The sequence below is a fragment of the Lissotriton vulgaris genome, chromosome 2_1 (assembly GCF_964263255.1).
Source record: "Lissotriton vulgaris chromosome 2_1, aLisVul1.2, whole genome shotgun sequence".
Lineage (NCBI taxonomy): Eukaryota > Metazoa > Chordata > Amphibia > Caudata > Salamandridae > Lissotriton > Lissotriton vulgaris.
Genome location: NC_141687.1, coordinates 780149722 through 780168851, shown reverse-complemented (window position 1 = coordinate 780168851; position 19130 = coordinate 780149722).

The window sequence follows — 19130 nt, the reverse complement described above, 5'->3', positions numbered from 1 at the left end:
GTCTCTCCCTGCAGGGTACTCAGTGCTCGGGCAGCAAAGGTCACTGTAGTGATGGCATGTATCTTTAAGATAGAACCTTATTATGTAATGTGGAATGTTATGATATGAATGCTGTGGCAGATGCCTGAGTTTATACTGGACGCTGTGAGGGCATTCTTGAAGTGACCACGGATCCAGCTGCATGTACTTTCTTCCTCTTGAGATTAAATACTATCTACTTCAATTCAACTCAACAAGAAGTCTCGTCCCATTCATTCCTTTGGATGTCACTACAGTCACCCCCAGGCAACAGGAGAGCCGGTGAGCTCGTGGGCCCACCAAGAGTCGAACATCCACACACGCCTAATGTTTTCGGTGAGTTCCACGAAGGTCAGCAGCAGGGTGATCTCTCTCACATACGCCGTAGGGGCAGCCCCCACCACCACACCCAGGTCAGGGAGAGCAGAGCCCGCTATGCTGTCCTGCTGCAGCAAGGAAGGTGATGCAGCAGCTGCCGGGGCAAGACGGCGCCGCGGGCCTGTCTCGGCAGCAGCAGGCCTCTTCTGTATTTTGGCCAGGTCCCAGACTGCAGGGCGATCGAACAGCAAAAGCGGGGGAGTGGCAGCAGTCCAGGGGCTGCAGGATGCCCACTCGATTGCCCCGGTGCAGTCAATGGCGTTGGGGAGTTGGAGAGCAGGCAAAGCACACCCTACTCCATTCCCTCCTAGGCCATGCCCCCATCACACACATTTTTAAACAATGCATGAATGGTTCCACAGTATCAGCAAAACTATTCATAAATTTGAAATACTGTTCTGAAAGGCCCAAAGAGAATGTTGCCTCCTTGTTGTTTTGCAGTGGTGTCACTTTCCTTACAACCGCTAAGCAATCAAACTTGGGTTTAAAAACACCCTTTTCGAACACGTGACCTAGATAAGAAACAGGTCTCAACCCTCTCTGACATTCATGGAAGAACAACTTGCTTCTCCAATGACGCTCAACATTTAATTGATCCCTGCAACCTTGAGGTTCCTTAGAGCTATACATACTTGGGTCTAATGGCAACCAAATTAAACTCTATTTGTTCGTAGAAACAGGTTCAGATTTATTGTGGTTTAAAACAATACCCTATTCCTTCCAATCTATCTTATCTGAGGAGGTTCAACCACATCACAATATATACCTCCTGGTAGGTCGCTCCCCCTCCACTCAGCTCCGACTGTGTGCCCCTGCTACCGCTGCTGCTGGTAAGTGTGCACCGTCCTTTGCTTCTGTGCCACTGACTCCCCCTCCTTGTGCCTCGTTTTTCGCATTGTACCACTCGTTTTTCCCCCCTTTTTGTGCCTCATTTTGCTTTCTGTGGCACTGACTCCCCCTCCTTGTGCCCCGTTTTTTGCTCTGTACCACTCGTTTTTCCCCCCTTTTTTGCCCCATTTTGCTTTCTGTGCCACTGACTCCCCCCTCATTGTGACCCGTTTTGTGCTCTGTACCACTCGTTTTCCCCCCCTTTTTGTGCCCCATTTTGCTTTCTGTGCCACTGACTCCCCCTCCTTGTGCCCCGTTTTGTGCTCTGTACCACTCGTTTACCCCCCTTTTTGGGCCCCATTTTGCTTTCCGTGCAACTGACTCCCCATCACTGTGACCCGTTTTGTGCTCTGTACCACTCGTTTTCCCCCCTTTTTGTGCCCCATTTTGCTTTCCGTGCCACTGACTCCCCCTCCTTGTACCCCGTTTTGTGCTCTGTACCACTCGTTTCCCCCCCTTTTTGTGCCTCATTTTGCTTTCCGTGCAACTGACTTCCCCTCCTTGTGCCCCATTTTGTGCTCTGTACCACTTGTTTTCCCCCCTTTTGGGGCCCCTTTTTGCCTTCTACACCACTGTCTCTCTGCCACTGTGCCCGCTGTGGCCCCACCCCCTGCCTACTCGCTGCTCCCGCCTCCCAGCCTCTCCTGCCTCCCACCTCCCCATATATGCCGGAAGCTGCGCGGCTGCGCCGCCGCGCTGCTTGTGCGCTGAAGGCAACCCCGTCTGCACCCGTCCGCGCCTAGACCGCGCACTGCGCCAGAACCTCTGGACCCCACGAACGCCACAACACCAGACTCCGCTATGACGCCAGCACCCTCTACGCACTCAACGCCGGCCAAAACCCCACCTGCTTCCAGGCCACCCCGAAACAGACCCACAGACCTTTCTCCTGCCATACCTGCAGCTTCACTTGGGACAGAGCCACCAAACCTCCAAGGACTGGACCCAACCACCTCCGCTGCATACTCCTCAACACCCGCTCCGCACGCAAACACGCCGTCGAGCTCTGGGATCTGCTTGACACCTCCGCCCCAGACGTGGCCTTCCTGACCGAGACCTGGTGGAACGACTCCTCGGCGCCCGACATCGCCATAGCCATCCCGGACGGCTACAAGATCACCCGCAGGGATTGCGCCAATGGAATTGGAGGAGGAATAGCCATCGTCCACAAGTCTACCCTCAATGTCGCCACCCACGCAGACGACACCCTCAACACTGCTGAACACCTGCACTTCCGGATCCACACCGACCCCAACACCACCCTCAGACGAACACTCATCTATAGACCACCCGGACCCTGAGCTCAGTTCAGCGACTCCATCGCCGACCTAGCCAGCACCCACACACTCGCCTCCACGGTCTACATCCTCCTCGGGGACCTGTACTTCCACCTCGAGAACGACGCCAACTCCGCCCCCCTGATCGCCAACCTCGACCTCAGACAACTCGTCACCACACCCACACACGCCGCCGGCCACACGCTGGACCCCGTCTTCTCCACAGGCACCCACATCGCCTTCGACCACACCACTGAACTCCACTGGACCGACCACCACTGCAACCACTTCACCTTCAAGAAACCAAACATGCACCACGCACCCAACAGCTACCACGCCGCTGCTGGAGAAAAGTCACAGAAGACCAGCTAATCACCACCCTTGCCCAGAACCCACCCACTGACCCCACCAACCTAGAAACCGCAGCCCACAACCTCAAACAGTGGATCGATGACTGTGCCAACACCCTCGCCTCGCTCAAGAAACCCTCCAACAGCCACGCCAGCAAGAGAGCCACCTGGTTCACCGACGAACCTCAGACCTCCAAACGCGCATGCCGGAAACTGTAGAAGGTATGGCTCCACGAACGCACACCAGACAACCACGCAGCCCAAAAGGACGCCACCCATAGACATCACCACCTCATCAGATTAGCCAAGAGATCCTCCTTCAAAGACCGGCTGGATAACAAAGCACACAACAGCAAAGAGCTTTTCAGCATCGTAAAGGAACTCTCCAACCCAAGCACCAACGCCAAAGACATACCGCCCTCACAAGAACTGTGTGACTCACTAGCCATCTTCTTCCACCGCAAGATCGCTGACATTCATGACAGCTTCAACACTGTGGTAAATTTTAATTACCTATACGGAATTTATGCGGTAAAGTTCAATAAGAATAACTTAGTCAAAATAAGAAGGCAGAATCCGTGGTATCTGAGGTTGAAAAAGGGTTTTATTCCTTAACAAAGGAATTGGTTCGAACCAATGGTAGCATGACCCATCGCCACGAGGGTTCAGGGTGGGAATTGCAATGGACATGTACAATGATTTATTAACATGAAACCATATATATAGTCATTTCATACAGTAGCATTGAATGCAGAAGGCGTAACAGCTGAGAGAAACGAGATAAGAACAGAAATACGTAACAGAAGGCGTGCACTAGGGCGTACACGGAGGTATGTGCAAGAAACGTCACATGAAGGTGTCATAAGTGGGTGGATCCCTAGAAGGATCCTGCAGAGTCAGCAAAAACATGTGGCAGAGATGCGCGCGCAGCAGCATGACGTATGATTGACGTAAAACTGGAGGGTGAAGAGGACTTGACATTTAGCCCTTCATGAGGAGACAGAAGTCTGGGATGTCAGAACAACCTAATCCCAAATCATATCTAATATCTTGTGTTTGAGGAACTGTATTATCTAGAAGGAAAGGTCTCTCGAGCAGAGGCTATTCTATACTGACTGCTAGTGCGTGCATATGCGACTACGTGTCTACATGAGATGTGAGGGGCCATGGGCCTACCATGGTAACGGAAGCTATGAAATACTCGCATGGAGACAGTGAGGCCGGGCCCTTTGCTCTGCAGCTGGGAAGGATGTTTACCTAAACTACTAGACAGGAATGTATTTTTCGAGGAGCGGAGCAGATACCTTGAAGGTTGAATACGGTCTTGGCAGGCAAGGCTGGCCGAGCCTGGCACAGCTCGCCGCGCAGGGAGTAAGTCAAGGGTCAGGAAGCAGCAGGCTGCGGCTTCCAGAGGCAGAAGAGAAAAAGAGGCTCGATGGCAGAAATCAGGGCCTAACTCGCCAGAGCTAGAAATCATGAAAGTGTACCACATAAAGACGTTGGCAAGGCACACTTAGGAACTGAATATCGGACCCATTCATGGTGCATCTGGAAGAGGACATGTTAACGTTGGACGCAAATGTATTTGCGTCTTCATGACTGGTTGTGGAGGGAACTTACTTGTACTAGAAGCATGTACATGGAGCCGTTGGGGTCTACGATAGGGGACACAATTGACCATAAAATTTATATTACCTCAACACCACAACACCCCGACTACGCCAGACTCCACCTCCCCTGTGAACACAACCAGTGCCAACCGCCTGACCTCCTGGTCCAACGTCAACGACGACGAGACACACAAGGTCATCAACTCCATCCACTCAGGATCTCCGTCAGACCCGTACCCACACCACATATTCAACAAAGCAGACACAGCCATCGAACCCCAACTACGGAAGGTCATCAACATCTCCTTCAAAACAGCGACATTCGCGGAAAGCTGGAAGCACGCCGAAATCAACGCCCTCCTCAAGAAGCCCAAGGCGGACCCCAAGGACCTCAAGAACTTCTGGCCCATCTCCCTGCTCCTGTTCCCGGCGAAGGTCATCGAGAAAATCGTCAACATTCAACTGGCCCGCTACCTGTAGGACAACAACATCTTGGACCCGTCCAAGTGCGGGTTCAGACGAAACCACAGCACCAAGACAGCCCTCATCGCCGCCACAGACGATATCAGGCTCCAACTAGAAAATGGCGAAACATCAGCCCTCATCCTCCTGTACCTGTCAGACGCCTTCGACACGGTCTGCCATCGCACTCTAAAGACACGCCGCCTAGAAGCCGGAATCTAAGAGAAGGTCCTTGACTGGACCACGTCCTTCCTCTCCGGCAGAACCCAGAGCGTCCGCCTCAAGCCATTCCGATCTGAAGCCACCGACATCATCTGGGGCGTCCCCCAGGGCTCATCCCTCAGCCCAACGCTGTTCAACGTCTATATGGACCCCCTCACACTACTGGCGGGCCATCACGACCTCAACATCATCTCCTACGCCGACGATACCCAGCTCATCCTCTCCCTCACCAAGGACCCACACACTGCCAAAACCAACCTCCACGAGGGAATGAAGGCCGTTGCCAACTGGATGAGAAGCAGCCGTCTGAAACTGAACTCGGACAAGACGGAGGTCCTCATCCTCGGACCCACCCCCTTAGCCTGGGACGACTCCTGGTGGCCAACCACACTGGAAACAGCACCGACACTCACCGACCATGCACGCAACCTAAGATTCATCCTCAACTCCTCCCTCTCCATGTCTAAACAGAACAATGCCGTCTCCTCCTCCTGCTACAACATCCTCTGCATGCTCTGCAGGATCTACAAGTGGTTCCCGACCGAAACAAGATGAACGGTGACACAGGCCCTCGTAAACAGCAGACTGGACTACGGCAACACACTCTACGCAGGAATCTCAGCCAAACACCTACAACGACTACAACGCATCCAAAATGCCTCCGCCCGACTGATCGTCAACGTCCCCCGTCGCAGCCACATCACCCCCCACCTGAGAGTCCTACACTGGCTCCTCGTCGACAAGAGGATCACCTTCAAGCTCCTCTCCCACGCACACAAAGCACTCCACAATGCCGGATCAGCCTACCTGAACAGCAGACTCAGCTTCTACACCCCACCCGCCAGCTCCGCTCTGCCAGTCTCGCCCTCACCGCTGTCCCCCGCAACCAACAAACAACCTCCAGCGGCAGATCCTTCTCTTTCCTCACCGCCAAGACCTCGAACACCCTCCCTACCCACCTACAGCAGACCCAAGACCTACTTGCCTTCAGAAGACTCCTCAAGACCTGGCTCTTCGAGCAGTAGCGGCAACCCCCTCCCCTCAGCGCCTTGAGACCCTCACGGGTAAGTAGCGCGCTTTACAAGTACTCTGATTGATTGATGGATTGATTGATATACATTTTCTAGTCTAGATCTACCTTTAAACGTGATTTCCATTTTAACGATGTCTACAAGGGTTGCTGGTCCTTCATGTAGCCACCAGAATCGTTGTCAGGATCTTCTAACATGCAATTATTCTTCCCAAACTTATCAAAGTATAATTCATGGTCAATTAATGTGAATGAACAACAGAAATCTGCATAAACTTTCATACTTTCTCCAACTGAATCTCACATGATGGTAATTATACATTGACAGAATTGATCTTAAATACAATACTTTAATCCTATGCTTTTAAAATATTTTTATGTAGTTATTGTATTTGACTTTTACGATTATATTTTAATAACCAAATGCACTTTTTTGATTGACAATACTCATGAAATCTTCATAGAAACTTTGACCATATTCACATTCTTGTTGTCCCACTCCCTACATATTCTAAAAAAAAGTCCCCTTTTGCTGCATTTTTTCGCAGGTGTTGTTTGCAAGGAGCTTTGAGCACTTACCTGAATTATAGGACACTCACTGGTATACCATTAGGTCCTGGTGTATAAAATGTTCTTGCTTGTTCCAGAGCAGTGATTATCATTTTGTCAGTGATCTCTAAGGATGTGTCATACTCGGAGTTTGGTATCTCGTTATCAATATGTTGATCTTGAATATAGTTCAGCTAAATACTACATAATGTGTTTGAGTTATTATTGTCATTGGATTCTGTGTAGTTGAGTTGACTGACCACTACCCACAATTTCTTGACCATCTAATAAGATCATCGCATATTTTTATGTCAAAAATTGTTTTTGAGTCCCAGCATTTTCATTTGTATTCTGTTATTAAGTTATCAAGAGTTGAGCCTTTTTCATTTGCCTTGTTAATCGAATTAATCATATTTTCTTTTACCTCAAATTCTGTGAATACCAGTGAGCCTTCAATCCTTGTTCATATGCCCATTCTGTAGCCTGTGAGTTTCAATAAAGATGCAAAGCAATGAAAATAATACATTCTTATAGATGTTTACAGTCTTCTTTGCTTATTTCACAGTATTTTTTTGTATTTCTTTTTTACTCTTTCTCTGCTTTGAAAATATATATATGCATACGCACACATATTTATAGTACAGTTATAGATAAAAACAACAGAAAAAAACAAAACCTAAATACACTGAAATTCACCAGTTGAGAGCTAGGTAAACTAACCATAAATAGCACCCAATTGTTCATAGCAATGATTAGATACATTTCAAAGACGTTGCTTGTAGTGTAACTTACACATACCAAATTAGTATGACCTCACAATATATATACCAGTAATTAACACCTGAAAACACATCATTAAATAACACACACTGAAGCCAATAATACATAGTTGTCTCATCAACAGTGTTAATGGTAAATTGATAAGTAATGTCCTCTGTAAGATTACATACATTTGTAAGTGCTTCTGTCACATCAAGGGGGAGGTCATGAGCACTGCGTGGGAAAGCTTTAATGTTCTGGACTGTGGAGTACTGCCATGATCTTGAAGAATCCCTATTCATGTGTTTTTTATGTGTTAGATGTCTTTCGCATTCCTTAAGAATCTTAAAGTGCTTCCTTGGAAGACACTCCAATAATTATTAATAGACGTCACTGTGCTAAGGGACTTGCTATGTTTATGTTTATGTTTATGGGATTTATAAAGCGCGTGACTACCCTTGGGCATCTCAGCGCTGTGATGCGGAGAAGGCAGGAGGGAGAGACTAGCCTTGTGGAAAGAGCCAGGTCTTGATTTTTTTCCTGAACTGGGTTTCATTTTGGATGGATCGGATGTCGGGGTCCAAGCTGTTCCAGAGTTTGGGTATTGGATGGGAAAAGGACCTACCCCCCCATCTGGCTCTTTTAGCAATGGTGTTCTTCATGAGGTATTTTGAACTGGATCTCAGTTGTCGTTGAGGAATGTAGTGGGTAACCAGTTTTTGAATGAGTGCAGGGCCCCTCCCGTGCATAGCGCGATGAGCCAGATTGAGTGATTTGAATTTGATTCTTGCCTGAACAGGGAGCCAGTGAAGTTCCTTCAGTCTTGGTGTAATTGATTGGCGTCTGGGTGTGTTTAGTAGTAACCGAGCTGCTGCGTTTTGGATGTCTTGCAGACGGTTAACTACATATTTCGGGGATCCAAGGAAGAGGTAGTTGCCGTAGTCCAGCCTTGAGACCACTAAGGCCTGGACCACCGTTTTTTTTTCCATCTTCGGGGAGTAAGGGCATGATCTTTCTGAGCATGCACAATGTCCCGAAGCAGGTGCTGGACAGCTTTTTAGCCTGTGTCTCCATTGTGAGATTTTTATCCAGCCATATGCCCAGATTTTTATGGCTGGTTTAGATGAAGGAGGTGGTCCCCAGCTAACAGGTCATGGGATGTTAACGTCCGGATTCAGGTTGTTGCCCAGAATCATCAGCTCCGTTTTATCCCCGTTCAACTTAAGTTTGCAATCGAGCATCAATGATCCAATTCTCTCAAGACACGGGGTGAGTTGTTGGAGGTCAGAATTCAGGGTGTCTGAGATTGAAAAGACTAGTTGTGTATCATCCGTGTAAGACACGACGGAGATACCAAAATCTTGAATGATCCGTGCTAGGGGGCTGAGATAAATATTAAAAAGGGTAGGGCTCAGGGAAGATCCCTGAGATACTCCCCAGGGGGCTGGGAAGGGATCGGACTTGAACCCACCTTCCGCACATTGGAAGGATCTGTCCCTTAAGAACGAGGCCACCCATTTTTTTGCTGTGCCTTTTATGCCCACTTTTTCCATTCTTTGTGTTAGCACTGCGTGGTCGGCCGTATCAAATGCGGCGCTGAGATCTAGAAGCACCACAGCTGCCATTTTTCCTTGATCTAGGATGAATTTAAGTTGTTCCGTGACCACCAGCAGTGCTGACTCGGTACTATGCTTGGGTCGAAACCCCATTTGTGTTTGGTGGATTATATCAAGATTTTCAAGGAAGGTGGAAATTACAGAGTTAACGTGTTTCTCCGCCATTTTACCCACTATTGGCAGAAGGGATATTGGTCGGTAATTGGAGGATTTGGCTTGATCTAAGTGTGGCTTTTTTAGCAAGGTTTTGATGACGGCATTTTTCCATTATTTTGGAGCAATGCCCTGCTCATAGGAGAGGTTGATAAGGCTCCTCGGTTGGGTGGCAACAGCTTTCCCACCTTGGGCAAGAATGTTGGGGGGTGCCGGGTCTAAGGGAGAGCCTGACTTGATTTTTTTTAGTAGTACTGTTGTCTGCTCTAGTTCCAAGGGGGCTGGCCATAAGGACTGTTCCGTCCGGCGGAGCAGGGCTTTGAGATTCGGATGATGTGGAAGGGAGGTTTACAGGCGACTCTGGGGGTTTGGGCTGGAGGGAGTTATAAATGATTTCGATTTTATTCTTAAAAAAAGTTGCCAATCCATTGCACCTCTCTTTGGAGTGTTTTGGGCTGTTGGGCTCTTGGGCTGGACTGGTGAGGGCTTTTACAATCTTAAATAGTTCCCTCGGGGAGTTGGAGGATTTGGCAATTCTATCTTCATAGAAGATGGCCTGTGCTTTCCGGACGCTGTCTTGATAGCGCCGGATGGCCATTCTGTATGAAGTTTTTAATTTGGGGGTCATAAGACTTCCTCCACTCTCTCTCCAGTCTTTTGCAGTTTTTTTCTCCTGCACTAGCGTGGGTGAGAACCAGGAGGATCGATTGGTGTTTTTATGTAACAAGGGGCCTGGCTGCCTGAAGTTCCTATCGATGGAGCTGGTTATCCAAGTATGCCAGTTGCTATGTGCCTTGTGCAGATCTTTGGTTTCAGGGGGTGTGGAGGATTCCAGATCATGGGCCCAGGCCTCTGGCACAGTTTTTGGCCATTTTCGTCCTATAACCGTGTTGGTTTTGTTAGGGACGGTACTGGGGATCTGGAGCTCAAAAGGGATGAAGGCATGATATGTCCAGGGCATCCAGATTGGATCTGATACTTTTAGTCTTTGATTGTTGGAGAAGATAGGATCTAAAATGTGTCCTTTCTCATGTGTACTGGAGGAAACTAGTTGTGCGAATTGTAGGGCTTCCATGCCGGTTAGGCACCTCTTAGCGCAAGGGTCGTGAGGATCCTCCAAATGGAGATTAAAGTCGCCAAGCACTGTAATGGCGTTTTTCTCTATAAGCATGCTTGCAAAAAGGTCTGGGGCTGAGTCTAGGAATCCAGTGGAAGCTCCTGGGGGCCTATAGATTAACCCCCCCGCAAAGGAGTTGTTGTGGAGAGGGATAATCTAAAGCCACAGGCTTCGGCATTGTTAATATGCAGAGGGGCTATTGTGCACTCCCATCCAGCCTGGTGTATAATAGCCAGACCTCCTCCTATTGCTCCTTCCCTATCAAGGTGGGCAATTTTGTAGCCTAGGGGAAGTGCTTTTACGATGTCAGGGGCTGAGCTATTTCTAAGTCAGCTTTCGGTTATGAAGAGAGCCTCTAAGTGCTCTTCTTCCAGTAGTAACTTAATTTCTAGCGCATGCTTAGGTAGGGATCTACAGTTAATGACTCCCATCTTAGCTGTTTCCCATTTAGCCTCTGTGTCGAGCCTGTGATTGTTCTTCGCGAATCCTGGGAACTTACATACCGGGCAGTTCAGGGCTTATTCTATATTTAACACGTGCTGACAGTGCGGGAGTATTGTGTCCTTTATTATTAAGAGTTCTGATCTTGTGTAGGTGAGGACTCTTCTCGGGGATATAGAATTATGGGCAGGGATCCTAGCCCCAAACCCGGGAAGGTCGCGGACGGGCGCAGACGGGCTGCACGCGTCCGCTGCGCGTCCAGTAGCCCATGGATTTAAATGTAGGGAAGTCCAAAGTGCTTCTGCCCCTGTTGTGTCAGCTGGGAGGGTTTGGCCCCGCCGTCCACTCAAACGGCTCCTGCTGCGGGTGACCGGGGCTGAGGGCAAAGTCCCAAGGAACAGAAGCTGTGCAAAAACGCAGGTAGGGGGATAGAGGGGATTTAAAAATGACGCTTTCCTTTTAAAAGTTACAAACAGTTTTTAAAAGAGGAGTGGGGGGTGCGCTCTGGCAGCGTTCAGCTCGGGCGGCAGAATGACTAGGTTGCCTCACCTCGCTCCGCTGTGGTCCCAGCGTCTCGCAGTAATGTCGGGAAGTCCAAATTGCTTCCGCCCCTTCCCCGCCCCTGTCGTGTCAGCTGGGAGGGTTTGGCCCCGCCCTCCACTCAAACGGCTCCTGCCGCGGTGGACCGGGGCTGAGGGCAAAGTCCCAAGGAACAGAAGCTGTGCAAAAACTCAGGTAGGAGGATAGAGGGGGATTTAAAAATGACGCTTTCCTTCTAAAAGTTACAAACAGTTTTTAAAAGAGGAGTGGGGGGTGCGCTCTGGCAGCGTTCAGCTCGGACGGCAGAATGACTAGGTTGCCTCACCTCGCTCCTATGCAGGATGTTCTGTTGCATTGTTGCATACCAGATTGGGTTAACAAGGTTTCATTTACATTTTTACGTATATTAAGCAAATGCCATGTAAAATATTGTGTCACATTGAAATGCAGGAATGCAAAATGCCGTTCTTTCATACTGTTTTCAAAAAGTATTTTTTTACAGACTTTGACTTGTGTTTTTATGCTACGTCTTGCTTTTATGGTATCTTTATGTTTTCTCTTTAACGTACCTGTTCCACGGGAGTTTTATATCTTTATTGAATTAATCCGTATGCTCTATACCTTTATTGATCTCATTCGCGTATTGTCAATCAGCAGTGTGTGATAATAACTCTGACTCACAAAGCTCACCAAATTCACATGCATTGGATAATCCACTTATGGCCGCTACTAGCCTTCATTTCATTCTTGCCTTGGACTCGTCATCATTACAGCCACACCTAATATAAGTGTTAGAGACTTTTAAGTCTTTCTGCTTTCAATTCCTAAATTATGGAGCAAGCCATGCTGTTGGCTGAGAGGAGTCAATTCCCCCATTTCATTTAAGTACACTCAAAAAGCTGGATACAATCTCCCAATTTTAACAGACATTTGCTTGCTTCGTTTAAATAAGGGAGGAGACTGTAACATGCTTGCTGCAGCTATTTTAAATGAGAGGAAACTTAAGTAGGAAAATTGTAAATGTAAAAAGCCAGGCCAATATAATATGGTGGCTAAAAACATGGAAAAGAAAAACTTTAATGCATAGTATGGGTTCGGGGAACCGGGCACTGGTTGGAGCGGAGTGATTAATAAGTTGTAAAAGATGGTTGAAAATGGGCAATCACTGCCGACGCTGAGGTGGAGTTGGCGGCCCGGTGTAGAGAAAATACCAGCTGTGCCCCTAGGGGTGAATGCGAACAGTGATCTAGCCCATGGACTAGGTGTACCAGCCCATGGAGGCCTAGAGGAGCCAAGACAGTTTTAACTTCTTGACCTGGAGGGTGACACCCTGGGCCCTGTGTCATCTCCTAGCTCCCCTTTTCTCCCCCCCTTTTCCCCCATCCCTGAGGATCTGAGGAGGGCAGCCCTGGGGCACTGGAGACCCGAGCACTGCTCCTAAATAGAAGGTCTGAACCTCATAACAGACAATGATGGCGAAGTGCACTGAGGACGACCATGGCGGCCTGACAGGAGGCGCTGAAGTCGGAGTCCATCCACCATGACTGACCAGATAGCGGAAGAGGAGATCCCTGAAGAGCCTGACTCAGGAGCCTAGACAGGGCCCGAGGGTAGTCTCCATCACGAGAGAGAGGAATCAGAGATGGGGATACGAGATCCCTGAAATGACAAAAGGCCGCCCACAGAAACCCACTCAACAAACCAGTTTAGTAAAATACGCTGTGAAAATGTTGACGCCGGGAATGAGGGCTCAAGAAACAAACTGGAGGGAGTACCCTCACTATGAACATTAATGGCGGCCATCCAGGAGCTCAGGGGCTCAATAGTCCCCATAGAGCCTAAGTCGGACGCATGACAGTGGAGGCCAACCTGCTATAAGATCTCGGAACAGATGACAGTTGCGGAAACCCAAATGAGTGCTTTGCTCTCCACAACTAAACACTTGGAAGAGCAGGTACAGAACTTAACAAAACAAAGTGGGATCGTGTCAGCCAGACTAGAGGACCAGGAAGGGAGGGCAAGACAAAACAACATTAGAATGGTAGGGGTCCTGGAGGGCTCTGATGGCCCCGGCGCGGACTTGTTTCTGGAAAACGTGATTCTTAACAAACTTAAGCCAAAACGTTTGTCAAACTTTTTCTCAGTGGAAAGAGCCCATATGGCACAAGGTCCACCGTCAAAACGCCCCCGCCCCCAAAGCTTGATCATTGCCCGCATATTGAACTATAGGGACCAAGACGCAATTCTACAAGCAGCCAGGAATCACGGAGACCTACACGTGGACTATGCGGCGATCCACTTCTTCCCAGACGTTACCTTGCAGGTCCAGCGACAGTGCAGACGTTTTGACAAAGTGAAGAAAGATTTAAGTGCAAAGGAACTGAAATATACAATGCTCTACCCTTCCAAGCTCAAAGTGATCACAGATGGGAATACACTACATTTCGCAGCGCCAGAAGAAGTATGGGACTGGCTGCAGGAATGGAGAGTGGCTGGTAAATGGAACACTGGTGACAGGCGAAGGGACAAGTCCAAGGCCCCTGGCGAGAAGAGGGCCGCCCCCTCTGGACTGCACCTGAGATCCGTGTCCCCATGAAAGGAACACATGAACACTTACCCTGAGAAGTTAACAGAGGAATGGTGGCAGTGATTTGACTGGGGAGGGGGGGTAAGCCATCGGGGAGTCTCAATTGACAAGGAGATAACATAACATTACTGAGGAGGTTTAGAGAGGTGGGGACTGGGCTGGGTGGAGGTCGGAATGGGCCGGGGACTAGCTCCTAAGACAGAGGGGATTGTTTTTTCAACATCCACAAAAGTTCTCATTCGACAAGTTGGTAACCGGGCAGCTGCACCATGTCCCGCCATCATATGTTGAGTTTTGGGCGACAGGCACTCTGCATGTTTGGAAAGTAGGTAATTCGATTGCACTGAGCAGGGTATCGGGTGGGGGGAGTTGGGGACACTACTATTTACATTAGTTAAATTTAAGGTTTCACAGCACTCTGCAGGTTGTAAGTGTTCTCAAATGGGGAGGAAGGGATTAGGCACATGGGTTCTCTCAGGGGTGGTGTGGGAGGACTCAGTACTCCACCCGGAACTAGAGACAATATAGACAATCACCCCACCTGAGACCACACAGATTGAAAATATGGTCATGGAATGTCAATGGCTGGGAAGCGGTATTAAACATACATTGATCCTGCAACACCAAAAACACCTTGGCCCAGACACAATACTTATACAAGAAAGACATTTAAGAGGTCATCACTACAAGGCATTGGACTGCATGGGTTACGTACTAAAAGCTCAACCAGAATACACCTCAGACTCACAGGAAAGGAATCCTGATTAAAAAGTCGCTACCCTTCATCTCCCAAAAAGTGGAATGGAGAGTGGCGAAATGACCACGGACGCTGTGGGGCTCTCAATTGGACCTGTAACGGAGTAGATCTTAATCTATGCTCCGTTTATGCCCTATCTCGACTCCTGGCCATGACCCTCCCTGACCTGGGAGGCCTGGTGTTGGGACTACTCATGTAAATATTCCTGGTAGGGGGCGACTTTGATTCGGTTCTCGACCCCCAAATAATGGACTGAACTGGCACAGGCACAGGAGTAAGCATGGGTGAAATTTGCGAATTCGCGGTCCGCAAATTCACGCGAAAGCGAATTCGCGATCCGCAAAATTCACAAATTTGTGGGAATTTGCGGATTTTTTTTGCGTGTTCGCTGTTTTTTTTTGCGTATTCGCGGGCCGCTTGCAGCGCACCGACCGCGAAGTTACCCAAGCGATCATACATGGGCACGGCCATCTTGTGCGTGTTGCGTATTTCCGTTTCCGGGCGCTATTGGCAATCTCGCGTTGTATGCGGCGCGGTATCACGAGTTCGCGTGTGTTTTTGCGAACTCGCGGGGGAAATATCACGCGAACTTACCCATCTTGTTTTTCATTCATTGCTATGGTTCTGGACATGCTTTTTCTATCCAGCTTCAATTTTTGCCATCCTTTGTTTGATGTTTTTTTTAATCTTTTTTACTTATTATTTATCCCTCTATTTGTCTAGATCTATATTTTGTGTTTTCTTCTGCTTTTGGTTACTTTAAAACTACTTTTTTTACCTCTTCTTTTATTTACTTTTTCCCTATTCTCTTTCCTATTTATTATTTCCATTCCTGGCCAGGACCATGGCAAAGGGAGCCGGGAAGGAGAAGGGGAAGGGTCCCGCACCCCGTACCCGGCTCCCATGCGGGCGATTGAGGGGGGAGCAAGTCACAGCCCGGGAGATCTTCAGGGCGGAGGAGGTGGCCGCACTGGTTTATTATGTGCAGCGCCGCCTCCCCAAGACCATCGCGGCAGGCGGCAGGATCGCTAGCGGGTACGGGCTCCGGGAGCGTCGGAAGCTGTGGGAGCAGGTGTGCCGGACCATGTATAAACACACACGGGTCCGGCGCACCTACAACCAGGCCACGCACCGGTGGTCCGACCTCCTGGACCGTGAACATGACCTGCTTGACCTGCTAGGCATCGAGATCCCCGGGCTTGATGAGTAGTAGTAGCTATTTAATCACTACTCATTTTTCCTAAGAGCAATAATGCTGCCGATTACATGGTAGGTAAATTATGTTTCAAAATCTTCTTTAATTGCATTTCAGGTGCACTGCTCTCCTGCTCAGTGGCAGTGCTACTATGCTTATTTGTTTTCGATTTTGTGCTCATTTCATTGGCCTGAGTAATTATGTATGAGTATACTTTACAGAACTGCGTAATGCTTGACACTAAGGGGCAGATTTACAATTACTGGTGCATCCCTGCAAATTAGCAAGGATGCACCAGTGCGCCACGCCTCCATCACAGAAGCGTCACGCATCTGTGCCCTAAAGGTGGCACATTGCTAGAGTTGCGTCGCAACACGACGCAGCTCCAGCAATGCTCTGGGGTGCCCTATCGCCCCAATTCTGCGTCAAGCCGTACGTCTGCTTCAAGCAGGCGCAGGGTTTTGAGTGACGCAGCATTGGCCTAAAAGTGACTGAGTGAAATCTTGTAGATTTCACTCAGCCACTTTTAGGATGCGTTCCTGCGCAGGAACGCCCTCCCTTGCGCCGGAATGCCCCCTGATGGCGCAGGGCTTTACAACGTGATGCATCTCCCAGATGCGTCACGTTGTTAATATACCACGCACCATGGCGCCTCTTTTGAGCTGCCGCTGCGTCACAAAAGTCACGCAACGACGAAGCAAAAGAGCCACAAGCCACGACAGCAAGGAACTCTTCAGTATCGTCAAGAAGTTCTCCAACCCCAGCACCGGCAACAACGACATCACCCCATCACAAGACCTCTGTGACTCTCTCGCCTCGTTCTTCCACCGCAAGATCGCCGACATCCACAACAGCTTTAGCGCACGATCCACGCACCCTACCGTCGAACCACGCCCCCCACCGCCACCCTCCGCACGTGGACCACGGTGACCACCGAAGACACAGGCCGCACGATGAACATCATCCACTCCGGATCTCCAACGGATCCCTGCCTCCACCACGTCTTCAACAAGGCCGACTCCATCATCGCACCCCAACTCCGGGACATCATCAACATCTCCTTCAACACCGCCACCTTCCCGGAGAGCTGGAAGCCCGCCGAGCTAAGCGCCCTACTGAAGAAACCAACAGCGGACCCCACCGACCTCAAGAACTTTCGCCCCATCTCACTCCTCCCTTTTCCTGCCAAAGTCATCGAGAAGACCGTCAACAGACAGCTTGCCGCCGTCCTCGAGACGAACCGATCCCTTGATCCCTCGCAGTCCGGTTTCCAAGCCAACCACAGCACCGAGACCGCCCTCATCGCAGCCACCGACGACATCAGAACCCTGCACGACAACGGGGAAACAGCGGCCCTCATCCTCCTGGACCTCTCCGCAGCGTTCAACACTGTCTGCCACCGCACCCTAGTCCAACGCCTCAGCAACACAGGTTTCCAAGAGAAGGCATTGGAATGGATCATCTCGTTCCTCGCTGGAAGAACACAGAGAGTCCGCCTCCCCCCGTTTCGATCCGAGGCCACCGAAGTCACCTGCGGCGTACCGCAAGGATCATCACTCAGCCCCACCCTCTTCAACGTCTACATGAGACCCCTTGCAGCCATCACACGCTAACACAACATCATCTCCTACGCCGATGACACCCAACTGATCTTCTCCCTCACCAGGGAGCCAGCCACCGCCAGAACTAGCCTACACCAAGGGATGAAAGACGTCGCCGAGTGGATGAAGAACAGCCGCCTGAAACTGAACTCAGACAAGACGGAAGTCCTCATCCTGGGACCATCGCCCTCCGCCTGGGACGACTCCTGGTGGCCCCCCGCCCTGGGCATCACTCCCAAGCCAACAGATCATGCACGCAACCTGGGCTTCATCCTGGACTCCTCCCTCTCGATGACCAGACAAGTCAACGCTGTCTCCTCATCATGCTTCAACACCCTATGCATGCTCCGCCAGATCTTCCGATGGATCCCGACCGAAACCAGGAAGACGGTCACCCAGGCACTCGACACAAGCCGACTGGACTACGGAAACACCCTCTACGCCGGAACCACAGCCAAGCTACAGAAAAGACTCCAACGCATCCAGAACGCCTCCGCCCGACTCATCCTGGACATCCCCTGTCGCAGCCACATCTCCGGCCACCTGAGGGACCTGCACTGGCTCCCCGTCAGCAAGAGAATCATGTTCAAACTCCTCACCCACGCACAAAAGTCCCTCCACGACCTTGGCCCCAAGTACCTCAACGACCACCTGACCTTCTAAACGCCCACCCGCCAGCTACGCTCGACAAGTCTCGCCCTCGCCGCCGTACCACGCATCCGAAGAGCCACCGCCGGAGGAAGATCCTTCTCCTACCTGGCGGCCAAGACATGGAACTCCCTCCCCACCCACCTCTGGCTGACCCAGGACCATCTCGCCTTCAGGAGACAACTCAAGACCTGGCTGTTCGAGCAACAGCAGACCCCTTCCCCCAAGCGCCTTGAGACCCTCCGGGTGAGTAGTGCACTATACAAATGCTATGATTGATTGATTGATTGACAAGGGACTTGTAAATCTGCCCCTAGAGACTCAAGTCCAGTCCTTACTTTGTACACCTGCCACTAAGAAGAGATAGTGGTGGTGGATTGATTGTTTGAGTATTTTAATGACTGGTTATGTAGTAGGAAACTTACTTTTTAGTGTTCTCACTGGTCTGCAATTACGATGGACTTTGTCTGTCACTTCGCGTGCTGCGGAGTGTTGCCTGCCAGTCCTAGTCGAACCTTTTTGTAGTTGGTTTAGTGAGTTACATAACTTTCCAAGTCGATGGTCCGCGAATCCAGCAATACCAATATCCTAGTAGACCACATCAGATAGGTCAATAAATGTAGTGCAATTGTTGTCTATTTGCTATTTCCCCGAAATAATTTGTTATTGTTCTTTTGAAATTTTTGATTTGGTTGACAACAATCATCCATGTTTGGGTCTTTCTTTCATGTTGTACATCAGCTTCCCCCAGGGGCAAGAGGACAGAGGAGGAGGTTGCGGTGCCGGCGGAGCAGGAACAGGAAGGCCAGGATCAGTCCGGCGAGGGCTTCTCTGCTGGACCCAGTAAGTTTTCATGTTAATATTAATAATTATACTTCCCTATCTTTTAGAGTACCTATTTTTTACTAACGTTCCTCATTCGATTTTTTCTA